Source organism: Apium graveolens, unplaced genomic scaffold (genome assembly GCF_009905375.1).
Source record: "Apium graveolens cultivar Ventura unplaced genomic scaffold, ASM990537v1 ctg5672, whole genome shotgun sequence".
Lineage (NCBI taxonomy): Eukaryota > Viridiplantae > Streptophyta > Magnoliopsida > Apiales > Apiaceae > Apium > Apium graveolens.
Genome location: NW_027419050.1, coordinates 57,729 through 68,102, shown reverse-complemented (window position 1 = coordinate 68,102; position 10,374 = coordinate 57,729). Strand labels below are relative to the sequence as shown.

General features: G+C 39.3%; 1 non-coding gene across 1 annotated transcript; it reads right to left on the bottom strand.

Moving 5' to 3' along the window:
- Window positions 1–1,888: 1,888 nt before the first annotated feature.
- LOC141702771 (small nucleolar RNA R71) lies at window positions 1,889–1,991 on the bottom strand. The gene has a single exon (XR_012567257.1). It is a non-coding gene; the product is annotated as a small nucleolar RNA R71 (small nucleolar RNA).
- Between the last annotated feature and the right edge of the window lie 8,383 nt (window positions 1,992–10,374).

Here is a 10,374-nt window from a genome sequence, read left to right as displayed (position 1 = left end):
AGTGGAAGACCAGCTCAAATCAAGAAGGAAAAAGAAGAAGTCAAAGTTTTGAACAGTGAGCCAGCGCGCCCGCATTGTTAAAGCGCGCGGCCGCGCCCAAACATCTGAAACCCAGCACGCCCGAGCTGGTGAAGCGCGCTGCCGCGCCGCGTCGGGATAGAAGAATCCTGATTCTACTTGGCTTTTGAGAGAAAGACTTCTACTTTGCATGGGGCTGCTATATAAACAATTTTAAAGCTCGGTTTTCAGAGGATACCAAGTTAGAGACATAACAGAGCTTAAGGAGAAGACGGCAAGAGACCTATAGCACAATTCAACAAAGGCGAAGATGATCTAGTTTATTCTTCTGAATCTTTGTTTTGAGTTATAATCTTGGATGCTCGTTTCTTGTTTTGTTGAACCTACACTCCTGTGTTAACCTTGTTTTATTATTCATTATAAAGACTACGTTTATTATACCATGCTTTCATCAGAACCCACGTTGATGATGAGTCCGATTATGGGCTAATCGTTATCGTGGGGTTCTAGCGGATATATTTATGGATTTCTTCAGTTGATTTGTTTCAATGCCTTAATGTGTGGTAATTGTATGATAACCTAGTATTAGTTGTGCGTATTTGTCTTATGAGCATCGCGAACTTATAAGATAGTGTGTTAATCCTTAATGAAGCGAAAGTAAATTTAAGGGTTTAGAACTTGCCACGCTAGCATAGGTTCAAGTATTTGTTATGCATAATTCATGGGTAATTTTAACCATCTTACTTACTTTATGTAATCAAGATAGATAACTTGTGCTTAAACCGTTATGTTGTCAAATTCTATAGACATATAGGGTCTCAATATAATTGGTGTCTATTCAGCTTCTATCTCTTTTGTGGATGTCTGGTAATATGGTATTCGTGCAATGAAAGTTGGTGTTTATCAGTTTTGTGTTATCTGATTAGTGTCATCACCATTGCATGCTAAGGTTAAGAACGAAAAGGCTATTGAATGAAGTACTTAATAAAGTTAGAATCCCATGTTTGTCATATATATTAATTCAATCATTCTTATTCCCTTAGTTATAATTGCTAGCATTGAATAATAACCATACATTGTTGCTTACGAGCATAAATTATAAAGTTAACCTAAACCAGTCCTTGTGGGAACGAATCCGATTTATATCTTATACTGCCTGCGAACACGTATACTTGCGTGTAATTTTAGCGTGTGTTTATCGACTAAAAAGTTTTTAGTGCCGCTGCCGGGGACTCGATGTTAATTTTTAGTTTATGTGTTTTCCATCAGTGGTCGTTAAAGTTCATTGACTCGGACATTGTTACTTAATTGTTTCCTTGTTTTATTTTAGGTACTCTAGCGAGGGTGTATGCATACGCGTTCACGGTCTCGTAAGAGAACTGTGGATAAAGCCGAGGAAGAAGTTGTGGTGGTTTGAAGGGAAGTTTTTGAAGAAGAAAAGAAGGTAGAAGAAGAAGAGAAAGTCGAGGAACCAGTTTTAGTAGTGATGGGAGATCAAGCAGAAAATCCTAAGGCTTTGATGGTTCTCAGCCTAAGATCAATGACATTCTGTCAAGCATCATCAGGCCAGCCATCAGGGCTAACACTTTTAAGATCAAGTCAAGAAAGATTCAGATGATATAGAAATCAGTTCAGTTTGGGGGTTCTCCTACTGAAGTCCCCAACATGCACATCAGATTTCATCGAGATCTGCGATACTTTCAAGTTCAATGATATGACTGAAGATGCTATCAAGCTACGACTCTTCCCATTCTCTCTGAAGGATAAAGCTAAGTGCTGGTTACATTCTCTACCAATAGGGTCTATCACCACTTGGGAATATCTTGCTCAAAAGTTTCTCACTAAATTCTTCCCTATGGCGAAGACTGCTGCAATTAGGAATGCTCTTACTCAGTTTGCACAGCAAAATGAAGAATCTCTGTGTGAGGCTTGGGATATAAGGAGATTCTAATGAAGTGCCCACACCATGGCATGCCTGATTGGATGATTATAAACATCTTTTACAATGGATTGGGTGCTACTTCTAGACATATGCTCGATGTAGCATCAGGAGGAACCTTGTGGGCCAAGAGCTACGATGAAGCTTATGAATTGATTGAACTGATGGCTGCTAATAAATACTAGAATCCTTCTCAAAGACTAACTCCGGGATAAGTAGCTGAAATTCTGGAGTTGGATGCAACAACTGCTATAGCTGCCCAACTTAATGCTTTGACGATGAAGATGGACACTTTGGCTAATTATGGAGTTAATCAAATCACTAGTGTGTGCGAGCTTTGTGCTGGTGCCCATGAGACTGATCAGTGCGCAATTTCTAGTGAATCAGCTCAGTTCGTGAGCAACTTTCAGCGTTCGCAGCAACCCGTGCCAGCCACTTATCATCCCAACAACCGCAATCATCCTATTTTCAGCTGGAGCAATGCTCAGAATGCGGTTCAACAGCCGTATCAATAGTATCCAGCTAAGCAGTACAACCCCCCTGGTTTTCAGCTATCGCAATATGCACCAAGGCAGCAACTCCAACAGCAACAAGCTAATGAAAAATCTGAATTAAAGGAGTTGAAACTTATGTGCAAGAGTCAAGCTGTTTTTATAAGACCTTGGAAAATTAAATTGGACAAATTACCAATGCCTTGCTAAATCGTCAACCTGGTACACTACCTAGTGACACTGAAGTTCAATCACTTTGAGGTCTGGAAAGGTTGCGAATCCCGAACAAACTCAAGTGTCGACTGAAGAAGCTAGGGTTGAGAAAGAAGTAGAGCAGCAAGAAGTAGAAGTGGAACCAATGAAGACTACTGTTGAGCACACTCCTCCTGAGGGTAATACAGGGGAGAAACAGATCTATCCTCCACCGCCTTTTCCTAAGCGGCTGCAGAAGAAAAAGCTGGACAAGCAATTTAAGAAGTTTCTGGAGGTGTTGAAGAAACTTCATATCAACATACCTTTCGCGGAGGCTCTTGAGTAAATGCCTAGTTATGCAAAGTTTATAAAAGGTATTGTCTCTCAGAAAGTGAAGCTAGATGATTTAGAGATTGTTGCTCTGATGAAGGAATGCAGAACTGTGCTGCAACAGAAGTTGCCTCCGAAGCTTAAGGATCCAGGAAGTTTCACTATTCCGTGTACTATTGGAAAAGTGTCTTTTGACAGATGCTTATGTGACTTGGGAGCTAGCATCAATCTAATGCCTTTGTCAATGTTCAAGCAGTTAGACTTACCTGATCCAAAATCGAGTTATATGACCTTGTAGTTAGCCGACCGTTCTATTACATATCCGCGAGGTATTGTGGAAGATGTCTTGGTCAAGGTTGATAAACTCATCTTCCCTGCTGATTTCGTAATTCTTGATTTCGAGGAGGATAAGAAGATCAATTGTTGAGGTCTGATGCCTTAGAGAAGGCCTTATTGGGGAGTTCAGATAGTGAAGATGACGAAGGTGAAGAGCAATTGCAATATTTGAATGCTTCTCCCTGAAAGAGGAAGATTGATATGCCTTTTGAATCTCTTGGAATGGAGGAATTGAACAAAGCTCCTAAACGCCTCAAGCCATCTATTGAAGAAGCTCCTACTCTTGAGCTTAGGCCTTTACCTGAACATTTGAGGTATGCTTTTTTAGGTGATGCATCTACTCTGCCTGTGATTATTGCATCTAACCTTTCAGGTAGTGACGAGGAAAAGCTTTTGAGAATGCTAAGAGAGTTCAAATCAGCAGTTGGTTGGACTATATCAGATATTAAGGGAATTAGCCCTTCTTATTGCATGCATAAAATTCTGCTAGAGGAAGTTAGCAAGCCTACGGTCGAGAAGCAAAGAAGACTTAATCCAATCATGAAGGAAGTAGTGAAGAAGGAAATTCTTAAGTGGCTAGATGCAGGGATCATCCATCCTATTTTTGACAGTTCATGGGTGAGCTCAATTCAATGTGTGCCAAAGAAAGGTGGAATTACTGTGGTAGCAAATGAAAAGAATGAGCTTATTCCTACACGAACAGTCACGGGGTGGAGAGTTTGTGTGGACTAAGAAAGCTGAACAAGGACACTAGAAAGGATTACTTTCCTTTGCCCTTCATTGACCAGATGCTTGACATATTGGTTGGTCATGAGTACTGCTATCTTCTGGATGGCTATTCGGGTTACAATCAGATTTTTATCGCTCTAGAAGATCAGGAGAAAAATACCTTCACTTGTCCATTTGGTACTTTCTCCTTCAGACGAGTTTCTTTTGGTCTGTGTGGTACACCAGCCACATTTCAGAGATGTATGATGGCCATCTTTTTTGATATGATTGGACAGAATGCAGAGGTGTTCATGGATGACTTCTCTGTATTTGGAGATTCTTTTGATGAATGCTTGAAGAATCTTAGACACGTTCTTAAGAGATGTGTTGAGACCAATCTGGTCCTCAATTGGGAGAAATGTCACTTTATGGTGCGACATTGCATTATTCTTGGGCACAAGGTTTCTAGTAAGGGTCTTGAGGTGGATAAAGCCAAGATGGGGGTCATTGAGAATCTTCCTCCACCTATTTCTGTTAAGGGAATTCGCAGTTTTCTTGGTCATGCGGGTTTCTATAGACATTTCATCAAGGACTTTTCAAAGATTTCAAAGCCATTATGCGTGTGCTGGAGAAAGATGTCCCTTTCAAGTTTGATGATGAGTGCCTTGCAACTTTTGAGACATTAAAGAAGAGTTTAATCACGGCACCTGTCATAACTGAACCTGATTGGAATGAGCCTTTTGAGATGATGTGCAATATAAGTGACTATGCAGTTGGAGTATTTCTTGGGCAGAGAAAAACAACATATTTCATGTGGTCTACTATGCTAGCAAGACTCTGAATGGTGCTCAACTGAATTATACTACTACGGAGAAAGAACTTTTGACTATGGTCTATGGTTTTGAGAAATTTCGATCTTATCTACTTGGGACTAAAGTGACAGTTTTCACTGATCACGCTGTAATTCGTTATCTCGTCTCAAAGAAGGACTCGAAGCCTAGATTGATTAGATGGGTACTTTTGCTTCAAGAATTTGAACTAGAGATCAAGGACAGAAAGGGGACTGAAAATCAAGTCGCTGATCATCTCTCGTGTTTAGAGAACCCAAATGCTACTTTATTGGACAAGACATTGATTAATAAGTCTTTTCCCGACGAGCAGTAGTTTGGAGTGCAAGAAGAAGAACCGTGGTTTGTAGACATTGTGAACTATCTTGTGAGTAATATCATGCCTCCCGACTTATCATATGCTCAAAGAAAGAAGTTTCTACATGAAGTGAAGTGGTTTATGTGGGATGAGCCATTTCTTTTTCAACAAGGAGCTGACCAAAACATCAGGAGATGTATTCCTTACAGCGAAACGGGGGGGGGGGGGATCTTGCGAGATTGCCACTCAACGGCTTATGGAGGACATTATGATGGAGAAAAGACAGTAGTTCGTATTCTTCAAGCAGGTTTCTTTTGGCCAACCTTGTTTAAAGATGCTCACTAGTTCGTTTTGAAATGTGATCGATGTCAACGTGTGGGTAATATGTCTAAGAGGGATGAGATGCCTCTTAATGTGCTTCTCCAGGTTGAGGTCTTCGATGTTTGGGGAATTGACTTCATGGGGCCATTTGTCTCATCTTGTAATAATCAGTACATCTTATAGGCGGTTGATTATGTGTCAAAATGGGTTAAAGTTAAGGTGTTGCCAACAAACGATGTGAAAGTGGTGCTTAATTTTCTTCACAAGCAGATATTCACAAGGTTTGGAACTCCAATAGTCATATCAGTGATGAGGGGTCGTATTTTTGTAATCGCAAGTTCACTGCTATGATGCAAAGGTATAATATGAATCATCGCATTGCTACGGCTTATCATCCTCAGACAAATGGTCAAGCTGAGGTGTCTAACAGTGAGATTAAGCGCATTTTAGAGAAAGTTGTGTGTCCATCAAGGAAAGATTGGTCTTCGAAGTTTGACGAAGTTGTTTGGACGTATAGAATAGCATACAAGACTCCATTGGGAATGTCGCCGTTTCAGTTGGTTTATGGTAAAGGATGTCATTTGCCAGTGGAGCTCGAGCATAAGGCGTATTGGGCTTTGAAGAAATTGAATCTTGACTTGGATGCGGATGGAAAAAAGAGGATGCTTCAATTAAATGAACTCGACGAGTTTCGACTTCAAGCTTATGAGAACAATAAAATATACAAGGAGAAAGTCAAGAGGTGGCACGATAGGGATCTAGTGCTCAAATCATTTATACAGGGGCAAAAAGTTCTTTTGTTTAACTCTCGTCTCTGTCTTTTTCCTGGGAAGTTGAAGTCAAGGTGGTCAGGGCCCTTCATAATCAAAACTGTGTTTCCGCATGGAGCGGTGGAAATTTTTGAAAGTGATCTGGGCCAAGCATTCAAGGTAAATTGTCAGAGGTTGAAGCACTACTATGGTGACACTACAAATCGCGAGGTGGTTAGTGTCGTTCTATTGTCCGTTTGAGCTCAAGGTTCTACGCCGGGCTAGCGATGTAAAAAAAGCGCTTCTTGGGAGGCAACCCAAGTTTATTGTACATTAGTAGGTATATGAAGCAAGAAGAGAGGAGAAAAACACAAAAAATTCAGAAAAAGAAAAAAAAATTAGGGCCAACTTTAGTAGCCAAGCGCGGCCGCGCTGATCTAGCACACGGCTGCTGCTGTGCCCATGAGTGTTGTGCGGGAGTTCTATGCTAACGCTAAGGCGGAGAAGAATGGCTTCACGGTGGTTAGAGGGATGACTGTAGAGTACAGTGCTGATGCCATTAGGATGGTGATTGAGCAGCCCACGAGGAAGCCCGACCACGATACTTGGAATGATAAAACTCCTGAGGACTTCAACTTGGATCTGATCATTATGACTCTGTGTGTGCTTGAGACTCACTGGAAGTTCAAGAGGGGCACTACTGATTCCTCCATGTTCCCTGCGTCGTTCATGAACAGTTTTGCACGGGCTTGGAATTCTTTTATATGTGCCAACATCATGCCATCTTCTCATGTGCATGAGATTACTGTGAAGCGTGGTCATCTGCTGTGGGGTATTCTTCAAGGTGATTACATTGATTCGGGGATGGTTATTTATCAGGGGATTTTGAGATTCTTGAGAGGAGGTACTACGGGTTCTATACCCTATGCGTCCGTTGTGATGAAGCTGTGTGTGGCGGTTGGTGTTTGTTGGCCTGCACATGAGCATCTACAGCTTTCCAGTGCTCCTATTGACAATTCTACGCTGTTGAACATGACTGAGTGGGGAGGAGGTAAGCCTGATTTGAAGGAGCTTGGTTACTCTTTTGACCATCTACGAGGTGAAAGGCCTCGCGATCAAATGTATGTGGGTGGAACGCAGCAGGCAAGTAAGGAAGGTTGGAGAGATCAGTTGGGAGAGAATGCTGGTTCGTCGCAGCAGCAGCAGCAGTAACAGAAGGAGGCTGGAGCAGATGTTGGAGCTGGTTTGAGTTTGACGCAGTATAGGCGTCTAGCGAGGAGGATGGATGCAATGCATGACATTCATAGTTGGTTTGACATGATCTCACCCAGGCACTTGGGACCACATTTAGAGCCACCGGTGTTGACATCCAGTGGCCAGTATTTGGTGAGGACTCTGTGTATCCGCCTCCATACATGCCTGACACTCCACCCGTTGAGGGTAATTCTTCTAATTCGGAGTAGGTATGCCTGATTCCTTACTATTACCTTCACTGTGGAAAGTAAATATTTTAAGTTTGGGGGTAGTAGTTGAAGGAATATGTTTTGTGTGAGTCGCATGTAGTTGCATATTCATGATAGTTTAGTGCATATAGTTTGCATATGTGTTTCATATAGTTTTTTTTGTAGTTTTTTATGATAGTTTGTTTATGTAGTTTCATGCATGTGCATTATAACATGATCCCTTAGATGATTTTTCTGATTAATTTGTGATATTGATGCTAATGTAGTGATGTCGTATTTAGTGATGTTAAGTCTTATCGAATTGATTTGCATGCTAGAGACAATTGTATTTCACTAAGTCTTACAAGTTGCTAGAGTGCTAGATCATGATCATGGTTTGTTTGTTGTCGAGGTTTAATCGCTTGTTTATATTTAGAATTTAGGATATTCTCTTAATAATAAATTAGCATGGATATTTAAAAATTTTTGGAGAAAATTGGATTTCATTGCTAGTTGTGTGGCTAGGTGTCAAACGGCTAGTAGCCGACTCATATTTATATGAGTAATCTAGGGTTGAGCGAGATGGAGCGAAATGCACTCATTCAGAAATATTAGAAAAGAAGAAAAAAAGAAAAAAAAAAAAGAAAAAAAAGAAAAAGAGTAGTATTATGTATAATTGATCACGAGTGGGCTCTTTAGTACTCGAGTTATTAAGTTCTTAGGGGACTTCATGCCTAGTGACCTAAGGCTTTTATAGTCTGGGATCCGCTAACCTAACGCTCGCTACATGGGTACCATTGTATAAGTCTTTTGTAGACCTCACTCATTGCACGATCAAATAAGCATAGTTGTTTTGTCTTGTTATGAATGAAAGCATGAATCCATGTTAAACTCCGATATAAGAATTGAAGTGTTAAAAGTTATTTTGAGTTTAGCTTATATTCTATTTATAAACTTGCGATTGCTTTGATAAGTAGTGAGTCATGATTATTGATCTAGTTGTGATAGATTATCTGTAAGTAGTTGTACACACCCACGTCTTTGATTTGTAGATTGATTTGTGAGGTTTGATTGATCTTTATGCGAATAACTATATTTGCTGATGTGTTGCTTGTTGATTAGTTTAGTTATTCAATGGGGATCGTTGCATTCATTTAGTTGCATTCATGCATTTTTATTTCTTGTTCATTGAGTCTGTTTATGCTTGAGGACAAGCATCGATTCAAGTTTGGGGGTATGTTGAGTGGCATTTATGACACTTTATTACGCTCCGTAAAGCTTTGAATTGGTGTATTTTTACTCAAGGTATTGGTGTTTTAATGTGTTTTCTGGTGTTTTTGCATTTTCAGGCATTTTCCAGGTAATCAGGTGAATTAACATTATTTTTGTGCTAATTGGGTGAATTAGCAAAGTCGTTATATTTAATGGTGCTAATTACTTAATTAACTAATTAATTAATGATTAATTGAAAAAGCTAAAAACCATTATTATATAATTAATAGTTGCTGGGATTTTTCTTGTTTGTCCTATATGCAAGTTGCAAACTAACACACCTTATCCTCCATGTCATCAATCCACACCACTCTCTTCATCCACCATTCAATTTAACTCAATCTCAACCACTCCCTTCACCTAATCCCTTCTATAAATAAACACCCACCCCCACCATTTTTTACAAAAGTTAAGAGCTAATTAATTGCTGGGCATTTTCAAGAAGTATTCTCTCTACACACTCTCTAATATCCAAACCCAAATACTTCTTCTCAAAAACCTCTCTCTTACAAATATATATCATATATTCAAGGTTTTTGATCTTCAAGCTTAGTTCCACCAACCAAGCTCTATCATCCCAAGAAAAGCTCATCCACACCACTTTCTTGCCTCCCAAAGGGCTGCCCAAGTTCGACCAACAAGCCAAAATCCGGCCGAACCTCCGGCGATTTTTTCCGGCAAACTTTTCCGTTTATCTCTTAAAAGTGGTAAAACCTCTTAGTTTTCATCCGAGTCTTAACCGACCACTCTTAAAATTAATATAAGAAGCTTAGTAACACCTTCTCTTCATCTCTACAAGCTCTTATATAGAATAACTTAATGAAAAACAAATCTGTACAAGGATTGTTTTCTACAAATAATACACTTCTAGCACGAAGTGATAATTTCATACAACGCTTGGTTTATATTCCTAACTAGAACCTTTAGTGTTTCGTGGGAATTAAATTACAAATCTAGCATTTTATTCTTTAAACTTAAACGCACTTATTTTGGCCATATATTGATATATTCGTTATAATTGTTTAACAAGACCTTAGCAACTTTCCTTACTAACACCTTTAGTGTTCCATGGGAAAAACTTAAGGCTTATATTATATATATCTATATATACATATTTATTATATTTAGTTAAAAGATTTGAGTGAATTCCCTTACCAGCACCTCTAGTATTTCGTGGGAAGATCTCAAAGCTTTTAAGTAAATATAAGTATATATATAATCGTATAAGAATTAAGTGACTTCCCTTACTAGCATCTTCAGTGTTTCGTGGGAAAAAATTAAAGCTAATATTGTATTATATATATACACATATAAACTGTTCTAATATAATTTAAACTCTGCTCTTATATTATTTTGATATATTGTGTTTAAATTACGCACCTTTTATTCTCTTGGCCAAATATTTTATAAGTGCAAATAGTTAAAGAATA